General features: G+C 33.8%; 1 long non-coding RNA gene across 6 annotated transcripts in view; it reads left to right on the top strand.

Moving 5' to 3' along the window:
* LOC148001080 (uncharacterized) overlaps positions 1-17,644 on the top strand; it is a 63,445-nt gene that overhangs the window by 24,121 nt on the left and 21,680 nt on the right. For 2 of the 6 annotated variants that reach the window (XR_015638365.1, XR_015638367.1), the window contains 2 exons: positions 4,541-4,610; positions 8,604-8,758. The exons of 2 other annotated variants lie outside the window; for them this stretch is intronic. This is a non-coding gene — a long non-coding RNA (uncharacterized LOC148001080). Of the gene's footprint in view, positions 1-601; positions 775-4,398; positions 4,611-8,603; positions 8,759-17,644 lie in introns of those variants that run through there. 2 more of the 6 variants (XR_015638363.1, XR_015638364.1) reach the window with 2 other exon arrangements.

The following is a 17,644-nucleotide window of genomic DNA, read 5'->3' on the forward strand; positions in this document are numbered from 1 at the left end:
TATACTTGGAATTATCTATAACTTATCCTATATAGTAATGCATGCTAAAATACACATTTATTTTTTACAGAAAAAGCATTAACTTTTAGACATCTTGGACAAAAATAATGTTATTTACTTATTGCCATAGCTTGTATATTAGAAGGCTGGGAATGGAACCAAGTGGTGAAATTAATGTAGCATTCACAAGAATGCTACTTTGATTCTTATGCTTTCATTCCATAAAATTATGTATCTATATATTTAACCACAGTTTATATTGTCAGTCAATATAAGAAAGTTGAGGTTAGATAATTTGGGGATTTTCTTATATTCACTGAGAATATAGAAGCAAAGATTCAGTGCCATAAGTCAAACTATGTTCTTTATCTTTATTCTGTATTTCCCCAAAATGATATTAAAGTTTATTGTAACAAATGATTAAATGTGGTGTAGAAAAATAAAATGTAAAAATGTGAAAAACTCATGCTTGCCTCACAGTCAATCATTCTTAGATTTTTAATTTTAAGTCATAGAGGAAACAATGAATAACAATACACTAAATATTGTTTTTCTGATGCTTTTACTATTGTGCTGGCTATGCCTATGTCCACTTGACAAGCAAACAAGAGTTATAATAATGGACCCCGTTGAAGGAATCAGAAAAAGGACTGGAAGAGCTTGAAGGGGCCCGAGACCCCATATGTACAACAATGCCAAGCAACCAGAGCTTCCAGGGACTAAGCCACTACATAAAGACTATACATGGACTGACCCTGGACTCTGACCTCATAGGTAGCAATGTATATCCTAGTAAGAGCACCAGTGGAAGGGGAAGCCCTTGGTCCTGCTAAGACTGAACCCCCAGTGAATGTGATTGTTGGGGGGAGGGGAGTAATAGGGGGAGGAGGGGGAGGGGAACACCCATATAGAAGGGGAGGGGGAGGGGTTAGGGGGATGTTGGCCCCGAGACCGGGAAAGGGAATAACAATCGAAATGTAAATAAAAAATACTCAAGTTAATAAAGAAAAAAAGAAAAAAAAGAGTTATAATAATGGTGAGAATCTCAATTGAGAAGATTGATCAAGGTATAAGGCATTTTTCAATTAGTGATTGATGGGAGATGCCCTAGGTCATTATGGGTGGTTCCATCCCTGTTCTGGGGTACTAGGTTCTATAAAAAAGCAGGCCAAACAAACCAGGGAAGCAAACTAAAAGCAGCACCCCTCCATGACCTCTGCATCAGCCTCTGTCTCAGATTCCTGCTCTCTTTGAGTTCCTGTCTAGAGTGCTTTGATGATGAACAGCAATATGGAAGTGTAAGGCAAATAAACCTTTTCCTCTCCGACTTTTTCTTATTCATGATATTTTGTTTCATCAAAAGAAACCCTCACTAAGAGAAATTGATGCCAGGAATGACATATTGCTCTATCCGATCTGACCATGCTTTTGGAAGGATTACAAAAGGACTTTGGAACTTAAGGCTAGAAAAGCTATTAAGTGTTGAGAGCTCAGTGACCTGTTCTGTAGGAGCATGGGAAATGAGAATGTTAACAGTAGTGCAGGTGATGGATATCCGCCTCGTCAGTTTCAGAGGGACGCTTAAAGACTTTATTGGGGTTGTTTGCTATTTTGAATTGAGATTCTGTTGTTCTGGGCAGTTGGGCATGAAGGGTCAGCTGTAACTAATTGGAGACTGGCAATATTGGAATAAGACCTTTGAATCTCTACAACAATCGATGTTGGTTAGCTGAAGGTAACTGATTATTGGTGATTAAGAAAAGACCGGCACCACTGAAGTAAACTTCTCTTAGAAATGCTTTCTCAGGGTCATACACAGTAGATATGTTCCAGATGTGGCTGAGATTGAACTGTGTGCTGACAGCCAAATTTGGTGCTATAAGAGTCACCCAGGTTGTACTAGCATATAGAAGTCTTGAAGAGCTGCTGAGGTTGTCACTGTGAGAAAGGTCAGGAGAGACTTTGGGTGACAACATAGACTCAGTGACAGTTGAAGACCCATGACTGAAGAGGTCAGGCACAGACATTGACTTCAAAGCCTAATGCATGATGATTACTACATAACTCAGTTTCTCAGAATGAAAGAAAAGTAACTTAAGTATTGAAGAAACACATTGCAAAAGAAAAATTGATTATGTCTACTGAAGTTTTTAAATCATAGGAACAAATAAAGGCTAGAAAAGTACTATTGATATTTATGTAAATAAAAGTAATTTATAGGACAATACTGTTAAATGTTGTTAATCATGTTAATCAAAAATGTAATAGCTTCTGATTAGACAAATTTTGTGAAATCATTCCATTTTTATTTTTAGAGAAACTCTCACATGTTTGATATAGATCTAAATGCAAGAAAATGTAAGGAGAATAATCTTTGTTTAAATCTGAAATTTCTAGTTTATAGATTCACATATAAAATATATGTATATAAAGAAGAAAATTTAGAAATTATTAAATCACTAATAAAACTTAAATCATTCAAAGTGTTTCTGGACATTATCTCCATATTCAAAAATTGGAATATGTTGATCTCTAATCAAATATGTGTCAAGAAGTTAAATGAATTCATAACCTTCTACAATATGAATTTATGAGTTAGTGTATCTTAATCAAGCTTATAGTCAATTTGTAGGGTTGATGCACAATGCTGTAACTCCTGTAAGACATTTTTAAAACTCATGACAGTTTGCTCTAGGGTTTTCACAGTTTAAATAAGATAAAATTTAAAATATCTTTAGAAAAAATATTTTCCTGTATATTAAAAATTTTCCATTAACTTTAAAATTAGATTTTTATTTAAAAATAAAAGCATTTGGTTGGCATTGATTCTGCAGCACACACAATTTTTTCATACTTCCTTAAAGCTTTTTCATAATTTATGACCATTATGGAAATAAAGTATAAATATATGCTCATTTACATCCACACAATGTAGTCTTAATAAAAACCATGTTAATATCACCTTTTCTATCCATAAAATATTGAATAAAGTCTTCTGTTTTCCTGTCCTTTAACTTTATGTAGCGTCTTCTAGTTATCCACAATGACTCATGGTTTCAAATTTATAGTAAAAGAAACCAAACAAGCAGAGTAAGCTCCCCTCTCAAAAAAGAATAATTCAACCCTCAGGAACTGTGTATCGACATTGTTTTTTGATTGTTTTTTCAAACCAACCAAAACTTTGGCCTCAATATCACACCATCAACTTTAAGACAAAGATCTCAGTTAGAAACTTATTGTTTCCTGAAAAATATCCATTGTCTTTACCTAATTGGGATCTCTAGTGTTTGGCTGACTACCTTATTAAACTACAGGTAATTCATATTTATTGAGGCAATGATTAGGCTAAAAGTTCTACCCACCTCCTTATTTTTCTAATTTTATCACAGATATTTATCAACTCTAGTTAAAAGAAATTCCAAATGTTTTCACAGAAAACATACATAAAGAGAACTGCAATGTTGAACCTTTACCACTAGTGACTATTCAAAGAACTGAGGGTATAGTTCAATTAAAAAGCATTCAGTTTGCATGCATGAGACCCTGATCAGTTCCCAGTATTGGAAGCAATTAAAAATGAGCAGAATATACATCTCCCATGTATACAGTGTTGAAGATTTAGTGGTATCTGTCACGAATAAACTATTCTTTTTATTTTTTATTTTTGGTTCTTTTTTATTGTCATTAGCTTAGGATTTTTTCTAATCTTATAGATATGAATAAGTGTTCTGACATCAAAAGGAAACTATCTTTTAGAGTTTCCTATTAGAAAGAAATGAAATTATAATGTATACTCAATATACATTTCATTGTCTGTAATTTTCCCCAAATATATTAATAATATCAATCTTACACATACTCATACAATATCATATCTTATATTTCAAATTAAAAAACTTGAAAGGAGCATGCTTTTTTAGTTTTCTATTACTGTGAAGCCATAGCATAGCCATAAAAACTCTTATAAAAGAAATCATTCAATTGTGAGCCTGCTTAGAGTTTCAGAAAGTTAGTCATTTATCACTGTGATGGGGAATAGACAGGACTAGCACTGGAGCAGCAGGTCATCACTGAACATCCTAATCTACAGTCAGTAGGCATGGATTTTTGAACCCTCAAAGCATACCCCAGTGACATACCTTCTACCAAGACCACACCTCTACAAATAAGGCCACACCTACTCCAACAAGGCCAGAACCCCTAATCCTTCCCAAACAATTCCATCAACTAGGAAGGTGACAAATCTTCAAATGTATTAGCTTATGGGGGCCATACCAATTTAAGCTAGCACAGTGACTCTAGTTTTATAATAAAAACCAAATGTGCTAGGAGATGTATATTAGTCAAAATGTAACTTCTCTATATATCTAATCTCTGTTTTTTTTCTTCATTTCCCAGTAATGACAAACAGGTTGGGATAGCTCCAGGTGTCCACAGCTTTATGGGACAATTTTGAAATTAAGATATTACTTCCCTCCAGAGAACATTAGAGAGTTGAATAATCTTGAGCACATTTCTGATTTTCTTTCATGTGGTAAAGTGAAATCAAAATTCTAGCTCTGGGAAAAAAATAAAGGCCTAGAGGATTGGAGACCAACTGTTCCCAAAAGGTAAGATAATGCTTCCCAAAAGGCTATAAAAAAGAAACATCTTCCACCAAGGGCTCTTTCTTTCTCAAGAAATGACAATATTGATTAACTGTTGCTACTTTCTATGCTCTTCCACCAGATAATTTAACAATTATACACATTTGGAAGAAACACAGGCAGTTTCTCATATAAATTTGTTTTAACTTTTAAAAGGATGTTGTAATTACTGTTCAGACATTCTGGAAACGAATTTGGAAAGGACATTATATAAAAGCAATGGCCCTTCTTTAGCCTTCTCTCTGGGTTATGTTTTCAAAGAAGTTATTTCCTAATTCCACATGTTTGATACAAAAGCAAGTGACAGTTCTGCACACTATCTCTCTCTCTCTCTCTCTCTCTCTCTCTCTCTCTCTCTCTCTCTCTCTCTCTCTCCCTCTCTCCCTCTCTCTCTCCCTCTCTTTCTCTCTCCCTCTCTCTCTCTCTCTGTCTTTCTCTCTCTCTCTCTCTCTCTCTCTCTCACACACACACAGACACACACACACACACACACACATCTCTTGCTTAAAGAGGCTTGGTGGAGGTGACCATTGTTGAAAGAAAGTAGACAGACTCAGCACACCTCACATGATCCCATCATAAACTATAGTTGATTATTGCCACCGCTGTTCTCTGAGTGAGAGAATAAAATGCACATTGCATATCTGTGTCAGAAAAATTTACCTTAGAGGCTCATAGTGGGATCAGAGTGCAACAGCAGTGGATGTGAATTCTGTGATGTTCATCTCATGAAGAAAAGTGTTTTTGCATCAGCTGTGAACTGCTAACTCTAAGATTGCCTTTCTTAATAGTAAATGTTCATGTTTATGTCTCACTTCTGTACAAGAGCTGCCTTAATAAATCTTCAATATAACATTTTTCAGTTCAAGATAGACCATCAGACCACTCTCTATATTTTACAAGCAATGTATGCTATTAATAACCTTCAGCAAAATGAGAAAGTAATTGAATATATTATAATGTTATAACATAAACATGTATACATATATAAACCTTATTTCTTTCACGTGGCACGCTGAACCACTTTAGTGATAAAAATGTTCCTATTAGCCAGAGACTGCTTGTATGAACATTTGTCATGTACAATATTTAACAGATGTCTGAATTCAGTGTTTCTATTACTAGAGAGTCAGCAATCATCTGGTGGATGGCATTCCATCAGGATCCAGGAAACATACAGTCTAGTTTTTGGCATTGTTGCTGACTATTAAATAACAGCAAATAATTCCTGGATCATCTGTGCCTCATTTAATTCACCTTCAAAACAGAAGGAAAGAATATTTCCTCCCATAAGGTTTGATCAGGGTTGATAAGAATGATTCAACAATTTTGGGCAGAGTTTTATATTCAGATTCAAAGTCAATTCGGGGGTTAGAGGTTTAGGTTCATATTGGTAGATATTAGAAAATGAGGGATGATTCATTCCTAGAACAGTATCAGGGCAAAACTTACAAAACTGAATTGGCAGGAAAAACTGTGGTTGGTGATTATCTCAGAGCGAGGATGGTCCCCTCTCTCTTCATCAGTGCGAGTGCTAGTAACCGTTGGATGACAACATAGCACCTGTGGGTGCTTATGTGCTTCTCTAGCCCAGAAGCAGAAGCCTCTAGAATAATGTCTCAGAAGTGTTCATGTGACTTTCATAATACTAAGTCCCACATTCTTCTCTGAAAGTTCAAGTTCTATGCATACAGTTGCTATTTGGAAGAAGGTAGCAATTAGAAGTCAAAATGGTAGAATCTTTCCTAGGCATAATAATCTAAAGCCTTGAAGTACTAAAATAGTCAGTGAATGTCTAAGAGTAGAGGTGATGGTGGAATTAAGCATTTAGGAAGAAGCCATTATTTTCTGCATGTGGTTCTCAAAAATAAAGTAGTGGTAGCAATTTTCAGTTCTGGCCTCTAATGAAGATTATGTGATAAGGGATAGTTAATACATACATCTGCACTATCCAAACCCTAGGACAACTGAACAAGAACTTATAGGCGTGGGTTCTACATGTTTGTCTTTTGATAGTTGAACTGGAAATTCTTGTATGCATTCAAGGCTGAAAGCGTCCATTCTAGCACAGACTACCAGTATTAGGCACAAACCCCATCATGATGGATGAAGGAGTCACAAAACATCTTTTTTTCTTAACAGAACCTATTAATCAAAATAAGCAAAGTAACTGCTCCAGAAATATTTTAAAGATTAACAGCTAAAACAATATTTAACATCTACTGTAGAACATAGTACAATCCAAAGATCCAGCATTTTCCTCAATCTATATTGTTTTCCTGGAGACAGATGCATATAAACTCTTTTATGTCCACTCCTGGGGCTATGTACACAGAGTAAATATTACCTTCAAACACATGACATTCAAGTTCTGAAAGGCAGCTCCTCTAATTATTGATTTTTTGCCATCAAAAGAGTTATTCTTTTTGATTAACGTCCTAAGCGGCGACATGAACTCTAGAGCTGACATTCATAGCTCACCCCATCACTTTCTGCACAGAATTTTAGCATGCTCATAGAAATGTCACGAAATCTACTTATACATCATATACCAATACAGACTATCAAATAAAAGTTGTGGATACTGATTATATAGTTTTTTTTATTTCAAACATCAAGTATCTTTCATTCTTTAGAGATGTCTGAAAAGTAACTTACATGGTTGCTTAAGAGTTAGGTTTGTTTTTCTGTCTGTATCCTTGCCAACAGCTATAACAAACTCAAAACTTGTCACATTACATACATTTGAGTGGAATCATCAATCAGAGTGAAAGTGTGAAAGAAAGGATACCTGATGTCCATCTAACAGATTGCTGAGAGAGTTTTGCTAAGAGAACATCTTTCTTATTATATTTAAAATCTCTTCCATGAGAAGAAACTCATACCTGCCAACATTAGCAAGCAGGAACATATATGTAATAAAGTCTAGGGATGAACCTACTGCTATTATGCTACAAAAGTGACATAGGAATAAACTGACTGTTAGTGATCCATCACAATCACCAGAGATTAGTGAATTTCTCAAGCCTCAATAGACTTCCATCAGTGTGTGTATGCATACACCAGAGACACTTATTTTTTCCAATACCTGGATAGTTGAGGTGGAGAACATAAGTGGCTAAGGAGTGCTCAGATATAACTGGGATGTCAATCGGATACCCTCCTTCCAAGATTTAGGATCACTGAAGAAGAGGATGTGGAAACTTGTGAGAAGCAGGGAAGTAAAGACTGCCGTGAAACACTGTTCCCTGTACAGAACAGGGCAACTGTACATGTAAGATCATGATGGTGAGACATATGTAAAAAATAAATGATGCATGTCTAACCCACAGAAATTCCATATCGTACTCAGGAGCTACAGATAATTGATATGTATCAGGCAAAGAGTAATATTATTTTTATTTTCAGGATTTAAATATAAAATACAACAGTTTTCTCTTGTGTTTTCTCCCTGAAATCCTTTCTATATACCCACCATCTACCTCCCCCTCTATACTGTTTTAAATTCATGGCTTTTATTTTACATCACACACACACACACACACACACACACACACACACACACACACACAACTGTTCAGTCTGTATAATGTTAGCACATATGTTTTCAGGGTTGATCATTTGGTATTGGATAATTGATCTGCTCTGGGGAAAACTATTCCTCATGATCTCAGTGTTCTTTAGTTGCCTACAGTTCCTCAGTTAGACTTGAAGTCTTATAATCTGTTCCTGGCATGTCAGTTGTTGTCCTTAGTCAGCTCATGTGTAGGGAGGAATGTTGGTGAGACTTTATGTGTAGCTTCTGACATTCCAAGGAGATATAATCTCACAGTAGACTCTGACTCTTCCAATTCTGGCCACCCCTTCACTATATATGCTAAGCTTTACATATAGGAGTTGCTATGTAAATATATCAGATGGGACTGGTCTGCATGACTGAAGTTTGCTTTGTTTTAGTTTTCTCTAGAGGCCTCTGTCTATGGAAATTGAAGATTCCTCGATGAAGGATAAGAACTGCACTTAATCCTGAGTATAAGAACAAGTATTTAGAATGTAGTTTGGAATTTTATCAAACTAATAAAGTGGTGCCTTTTGGTTTGCCTCCACATCAATGACTTCAGTAGCCTGAGTTGGTTAGCTGGATTTCCAATACTTATGAATAGCTATGTCAGAGAAGCACGAGAAGCCCAAACTTAAAATCCATTTTCTGGCTTTATCTACAATTGTGCCAATCCTGGAAATACTTTCATGGAATAAATTTTACAAGCTGAACACTTATGAAATGATATTTCAACTCTTTTATTGTTTTTGTTACCAGGTAATGGAAATGACCATTGCCTGTTGTGTTTGTTGTGATCTTTAAGTGTGTGAAAATGGGAGCCAAGCAACTTTCCAAATGTTAAATCAGAAAACCATAAGCATTAGTCATTCTCATACTAATAAGCAAATCTCAGAGAGGTCACGAGAAGTTCAGAAAAGAGCCCTGGCACTGTCTGCTCCAAAGTAGGCATTTTCAATAGACCAGAATGCAAACCAAGCATCTTTATTAATCCCCAGCATTGCTGAGTTCTTTTCAACTGTAATACTTCCGATATTCTCTATTTAGAGATGCCACATCTCTGTGCATGTCTGTATACGTCTTCCTTAAATGTCACATTAGCTCGGCTAACAAAGAACAACATTTACAGTCAATTTCTGGAGAATTCATCTAAAATAACTGGGCAATTAAATAAAAACTTATCCATAAAACAAAGTAACTCTTATTACCAGCACCATGCTCAGAAATTACCGACTTTCGTTTTAATGACCTACAGATGCATTACATAAAAGAACTTCCTCATTTCAGAAAAGTGGAAGCAGTATAACTAGGCACTTGGGAGGTGACTGGGGAAGCATTCAATTCTTCAAAAGCAGAATTGCACTTCAGGCATTAGCAGGCAGAGATGCATTGTGAATTCATAGCTCACCTAGTGTCTTTGGTTGAATGGAAGGGAAAGTTCAAATGAAGGCAATAGGACTTTGTTTTTTATTCCCTCTCTCTGCCAAGCATTGTGATTTTATCACATATATTATGCCGGCCACTGAGAAAACAAACACAATTGCATTCAGTTTACTTCTAAACTGTGGCTCAGAAATTAAAAAAAAAAACAGATGGATAGAATAAAATTGAATTTCTAGTATATGGACAACAAGCTTAAATACCGCGTTCAGCCTCCATGTGTAGCGTGATTTGGTCTCCAAGAGTGTTAGTGACTAGAACACTTTCCATCCATTCAATATCACAGATGAATTTTAAAGATTAAAATATTTGACCAGAGTTACCTTGATGCAAAACAGCATTATTGAAGGGATTCCCCCTATATTAAAGAACTTTCATATTCTTTGTTCAACGTTGTCTTAGGGTTATTATTGCCGTGGTGAAACATTATGAACAAAAGCAAGTTGGAAAGGAAAGGTTTTATATTGTTTATACTTTCATATTACAGTTTGCCATCAGCAGGAAGACGGGCAGAAACAAACTATGCAGGCAGGCACCTGGAGGCAGAAGCAGACATAGAGGCTATGGAGGAGTGCTGCCTCCTGGAGTGCCCGTAATGTCTGGCTAAGCCTGCTTTCTTATAGAAGCCAGGACTACAGTCCTGGTGTGTCCACAGCCACAGTAGGCTGGGTTACTCCTTGTCAATCACTAATTAACAGAATGCTCTAAAGACTTGCCTGTTCACATCCAATCTTTTGAAAGCATTTTCTCAGCTAAGGTTCTCTCCTATCGGAAGACTAGAGCTGTGTCATGTTGACATAAAACTAGCCAGCACAAACATCCTTCATAACTTCCAGGCTTGTGGGATATACTACTATTTTTCAAAGATTTTTAGGTTTTCATTATTTTCTGGAGAGTTGGCACTATGCAACGAATTGGCATCTTTGTTTTGCTTTTAAAATTTCTTTTTCAAAATATTAGTTCTATATAATTTCCCTGTCATGTCTTCTATATCAAGCCACCACGTTTTGTAAATTTTATTTTTGAGATTAAAAAATAATTGCATTCGTCCATTCCCTTTTCTCCCTCTAAACTTTCCCACATAGTGTTCCAGGCTCTCCCTCAAATCCATGACCTGTTCCCCATTAATAGTTACATCATGCCTAAATATAAAGTGAGGTCCAGTTTTTTTGTTTGTTTGTTTGTTTGTTTTTGCTGATGCCAAGAAGTGCTTTCTGACAAGAGCCTCATATGGTTGTCTCCTGAGAGGCTCTGCCAGAGCCTTACTGATACAGATGAGGATGCTTGCGGCTAACCATCAGATCCCAATGGAGGAGTTAGAGAAAGGACTGTAGGAGCTCAAGGGGTTTGCAATCCCTTTTTAACATCAACTTTGTACATAATTGTAAGAAGATAGATATTTTCTTCAAAGTCTTGCTATGGCTTGTGAAATGTATCAATCAGTTCAATATTCCAAAAATAGCTAGCTAAAGTATAATACATATTTATAAGATATATAAATAGCATAATAAGTATACTGAAACCTGAAATGATAAATTGTATTTACATTGGGGGGAAGAGATCAAAGAAAGGTCATCTTAAAAGCAGCAGTCATAGATTGGAGGAACTTAAACATCCATGAATGAATGCAGCATTAATGAGAGAGGACAAAGGAAATACAATGTATTATAGCCCAGAATTGTAAAGAACTGACAGAGGTGAGACAGCAAGATGTACCATTGTTTTGTAAGATGTATTATTGTTTGCTTAAAAGAATACCCGAGGCACACTGATGTGAGACATGCTCCCAAAGGCAGTGCTGCTGTTCTTTCCACAGCTATTATAGAAAGTTTAACTTTCTCTACTTCAGTTGTTAAACTGAATTTCAATTATTTAAATAAGATCTGGCATCACTAAAACAAAAAAAGAATGTTTCTCATTGTGAAGTGAGTGATATGCAAGAACATTTAACAGTATTCTTGAGAATCTCTTCATTTACTGTAAAATTCATTATGTAGAGTGTGTCCACCCAATCTTTATTATATATTATGCTATATGTTATATGCAGTACATTATACAATATATGTTATGTGTCGTACATTATGTTGTACACTGTGTACTATATGTTATATACATGTCATACATTATATATTTATATCATATATCATTTATTACATATTATCTATCTCAAATCTCATATCTCATACTTCATATTGCACATATCACACATCACATATAGCTATCATACATCATATTATACATCACACATCATGTATCATGTCAATCATATATCATGTATTAGTGATATATCTCATATTGTATATCATAATAAATGTAAAAATATTATATACTTATAATTATATTTGTATTCCATTTTATACATTACATAGTAAATATTTAATGTGTTTAGTATTTTATACTTTTATATTTGTATTTCATATACTAAATATATAATACATAATTATATAGTTATAATATATAACATAAACATTCATATATATCACATAATGTATTTCTATATATATTAAATATATAACATATAGTATATAAAACATAACTATATAAAGTGAATAATTTTATATTTACGAATATGAATTTGCAAATACATAATTTATCTGTAAATATAAACAAACAAATATTATAATTGTAATCTACTATATTTCAAATATAGAGTATATTTAAAATTCACTGTACGATATTTTATACATATACTATATTTATAAATATACAAAGCTATATAAATATAATATATTTTTAATATATAGTATATTTTGAATATATAGTATAAATTATAAATTACATGTAATATAATATTACAGATTTGTAACGTATTTATATATTTCTCTTATTTTTAATTTCACTAAGTGTGGGTGTAGTGTGGATGTTTGTGCATATATGTGTGTATAATCTCTCAATATACGAATACAGTTGAACATGTGCATGTCTCAAGCAGAGAAAGGCAAGGACAACTTTCCTTCCAATGTGGGTTTGAGATGTGATTGCAAGCTCTTAGCTTTGCATAGGAATTGATCTTTATGCATTGAGTCTTCTATCTGGCTTTATATGTTCTTTAACTTTCTGCTGAATTTTTGTCATTTGATGCACAATACATGTTTGAAAATCAACGTTTAGATTGAAATAAAAATCTTATATTCTTGGCTAGATGTCTATATATACTGAAATATTTTACCTCTGTGCTTTATTACAATTTTCGGTATCTAACAAATCCAACATTGTAATGCAAGATGACTTTATAAACCCAGGTGATAAATTTTAGTTATTAGAGTATTTATCCTGTTGAGCATGCTGTGATTAGGAGTCTATGTCTAGGTCCCAAAGACACATAACTAAAAATTATTATTTTTTTTGCTCACTACAAATGTAAGTGTTACAGGCTATAGTAATAGCCTCAGTTATCACATTAGCTATAATATTCTTGAAACCACTTTCTTCATGTGACATGGGGGACACATTCTTTATGAGAGTAGCACTCAGTTTGCCTTTTCCAGATTTCCAGAAGATCAGTTCTCACGTCCATCGTTCTATCACCTGGTGGGTTGGGGTAGCTAGGGAGCAAAGACATAGCTTTGACTCCTATGTAAGAGAACATATGGAGGTGGATAAAATATCAACTGGAATCTTTCAAGAAAAAGATGGGTAAAGAGATAGATGCAAAATATTAATTCAGTCATATTTCCCATAAATTTACTGTCAAAACATAAAACTAAAACCATAGTAGATTATTTGAACATAAATTTATCCAAGATCTGTTTTACATTCTATGCATCTATTTACTAAAAGATGATATGCTGTGGAATAAATTTTTCCCATCCCTTTCCTTGATTTATGTGACATCAATCCATACAATAAAATAAACTTCCCCTTCTAGGTTATTTTGCATCCCATATAGAAGACCATAGATTTGTCATAACTTTAAGCATTATATTCCTCTTAGAAACTTACCTTGAAACTTTATGCAGGTACAGAAAAGGTATGAACATTAAGGTATTATCAAGCTGCCATCTCAAATTATGTAGTATTTAAGAAAACTAAAACTACCTAAATATTGAGTATTAAGTTTTCTTGAAGAATTTATATCTATGAAAAGAAACTTTTATAAATAAATTTATATTTCCGGGACCTTTTTTAGTAAATTTTATTATATGTTAAAATGTGCAAAAATAATGCTCTATAGTTGTAATTGAAATAAAGTCTGACAAATATTCTTAATATATTAATATACATCAGTGTATACAACCAATTCAGGAACGTATTTCAGGATGGGCATGTTTGATCTTTTAGCTCAAGCACTGAAGCCTTGAAATTTCATTTATATTTTAACAAATTATAAGATAGAATCATTCGTTTTTTGGGCTATACGTAGAGATGAAAATATCCGAAGCAGTAATCCAAAGGCAATGTAATAATGGCTGTTTGAAAGTTGATCCAATAGTGTGTGTGTGTGTGTACATAAGAGTGTGTGTGTGCATATGTGTGTGTGTGTATGGACATAAGAGTTTGTGTGTGTACATAAGTGTGTGTGTGTATAGACATAAGTATTTGTGTGTGTGTGTGTATGTGTGTATGGACATAAGTGTGTGTGTGTGTATGGACATAAGTATTTGTGTGTGTGTGTGTATGGACATAAGTGTGTGTGTGTGTACATAAGTGTGTGTGTATGGACATAAGAGTGTGTGTGTGTGTGTGTATGGACATAAGTATTTGTGTGTGTGTACATGTGTGTGTGTACATGTGTGTGTGTGTACATGTGTGTGTGTATGGACATAAGTATTTGTGTGTGTGTGTGAATTTTCCTGTTCATATTGGAGTATATATTTTAGTTACCCAGCACAATATTTTACCTGTATTATGCTGTATAATGTTGAGAAATTCAATTATATCCCTAAGCAGCATTTTTTCATCCTAATGTTTTCTCCAGTATTATAAATATCTAAAGAATTCCCTAATGATTAGCATGACATTTTTAGATGAAAGAAGTCCTGATCCAGATATAAGAGAGGCACCATTAATTTTCAGCATTAATTGTTCCAATATGCATCCAGAACATTTACATGTCACAGAAATTCAATGTTTTTTTTATCACCTCTTCAAAGACGAGTGCCAATCCTTTTTTGATTAGACTACTCTAATTAAAGAAGAAAGAAAACAATTTAGAGGAAATGCATGGCATTATAATGAAAGCTTATTGATCAAAATTTTATTTAAAAACAGATTTAGTTCAATCAAGGACCTTATTTGAGAACTATCATTTTATCAATGATGATTTTCTTCAAAGAAAAGATAGAAAATATGTGAGCCTCCCACCCTTTTAATTAAGAACATTTTTTTAAATGAAGAGAATAACAGCAACTGGACTGCTATAATGTGACAAACTTTGCCTTGTTTGGGAGGTTATTTTAAATTCAGAAGATGCCAATAAAATATCTTTTCCATATTGTTTGATGTCTTTTTCTCCCCCTGGCTTCACTTCCTGTGTACAAGTTGTCTGCTTCCTGACCTTCCGCATAATGTGGTCATCTGCCTCATACTTCTACCATAAGCATTTCCTACCGTGATGGGCTGATTTATTTCATAAACCATCAAGAAATATTAACATTTCCCTCTTTTAGTTGTTTCTGTCAACTACCAAGTTCCAGTAATGAAAAAGAAAATAATACAAAAGTGGTGTGCTTTAAAGTTTAGGTCCTATTGAAAAACTAAGCACTTCATTTTCAAAGTAGCTTTTTTTCAAATTTAGAGTTAAATTAGTCCCAGTATGTCCAATTTCACTCCAATTGTACTAAATATCAGGAATATTCACTGAGTTACATAATATTTTTAATTTTCTCTAGAAATTGTAAAGTAGTTTAACACGAATATAGAAATTCAAGAAACACTTTAAATAAGTCAGTCTGATAGCTTAGATCTACTTAGACTCCAATATTTCTCATTTAAATTTTATTTCATGTAAAACATAAGCTTTATTATGAAATATTCAACTTCATAACAGAGCATAATTGTATGTGTCTAAGGGGTGCATTGGATATGAGAAGGGACATATTCAAAAGGTTCAGAGCCATGCATGAAATAATGATTTAATGTCAACTTTAAATAAAGTGAGTATTTGATTCAATAGTACTAGGCAATGTATAGAAAATAATACTCAGTCAAAATATCTGGTATCAAGGTCTAAGTCTAAATCCATTTAGCTTTCTTAAAAATCCTTCTATGATGCAAACATTTAATCTCTAAAGCGATGAACTTTAAAAATCATGTATAATATAAACGAAACAGTGAAATTTATTTTTATGAACTGATTAAAGGTAAAGACATTTTAAGCTCCAAAGATTTTAAGTACTAATGACATTGTTAGCGGGTTTTTAGATAACAATGTGATGTTACAGGATGCAAAAAAATGCTTCTTTAATGTCAATTTAAAATTTAGAAATGGATTTACAATAGCTGAGGTCCCTCTAATTCCGAATGGCTTCTGATACGTAAGTTAGTGTGAAGAGAAGCAGTCAGTGGATGTGGGTTGATTTCAATCAAGCACTGAAAACTCTTCTCTTAACTTTATTACTACTTCCTCTCTCATGCTCCATCGGCAAGCTACTAATCCAAGAACCGTGTCCCTTGAGCATATTTTTTTTTCCCAGAGAGATCATTTCCGTTAAACAGAAAAGATGTTAAAAGAAAGATTAGTGCCTAGCAGATGAACTCCTGAAACAAAAAATAGACCCACCGGGACAATCAGAGGATGAAAGAGAAAAGTGATCTGAAACAAGGCAGGTTTCAGACAATATCCTCTGGAACAGAGGACCCAGAAAACTCAGAAAATCTCATGAGAACTTTCATTGAGCAAAGACAAACCTATTATCTAACCTCCTCCATCCTTTCTCCTTCTGACTCTGTTTCTAATTATACAGATATCACTATAAACAATCTGTTAGAGAGCATGTTGGTCAGCTAATACTTTGTTGGATCTATCCTCTGTCTGTCTGTCTGTCTGTCTGTCTATCATCTATCTCTATGTATGTATTATGTATGTCCATACTAGACATATGTCTGTATATATGGATGTATGTGTGTACGCATTTATCTGTCTCTATCATCTATCTGTCTGTTGATTTCAGTGACTTACATTGCCTAGGCTGGCCTTGTTATATTATTGAAATTGCCCTTAAATACCTGATATTCCTATCTCACCACTTAATATGTGCATCATGAGAATGTGCTACCACACCCACTTTACACATGGAATTTACAACACAGAGAAACAGAGAAGGAAATGATATGAAGAGTACCTGAATCAAATAAGCAATCATTATAGATTTTGTGTCAAGAATAGTTTACCTAGGGCGTGTAGACTAATTTCTGTAATATACCTCTGTACTTATGAAGAAGTGATATGCCGAAAGACTAATCCCACTTCCATATTTTCTCTCTTGTCACACTTAGCTACCTCTACTGATGTGGTTTCAGGAGTTTCTTATTGAACTTTTCCACGATATATTTTTGTTCAATGACAGTTTATTTACTGAAGTCACAGAAAACTGAAATGTGAGGTACTAATTAATACTTAGGTTTTTTTGTAATTGAATTGATTATTTCATTGTCATGTTGTGATATGACTCCTTAGTATCTGGATCTAGGATTCAAATGTCACAAAATCAACATATCAAAGTGTTCTTCATTCTTTTCCTAAACCTCTGAAATACACTATTTTTAATAGTAGGTGAAAATATATGTTTAACTGATAAATTCCTCCAAGAATTCAGTATATGTAGTATATGCAAGCTATAATATAGCATTGCTATCACATATTAATAATGTTATCTATATAGAATATAATTTATACAGATGTGAGTATTTATACATATAAACTGCATTCTATAATATATATATATGTATATATATATATATATATATATATATATATATAACTTGATAAGAAAGACAAGTTGTCAGGCTTGTGATGTCTTTTCTTTTCCAAATAAGCACTCTCTTTTATATAGCACAC

Source organism: Rattus norvegicus, chromosome 15, assembly GCF_021556685.1.
Source record: "Rattus norvegicus strain SHRSP/BbbUtx chromosome 15, alternate assembly SHRSP_T2T, whole genome shotgun sequence".
Lineage (NCBI taxonomy): Eukaryota > Metazoa > Chordata > Mammalia > Rodentia > Muridae > Rattus > Rattus norvegicus.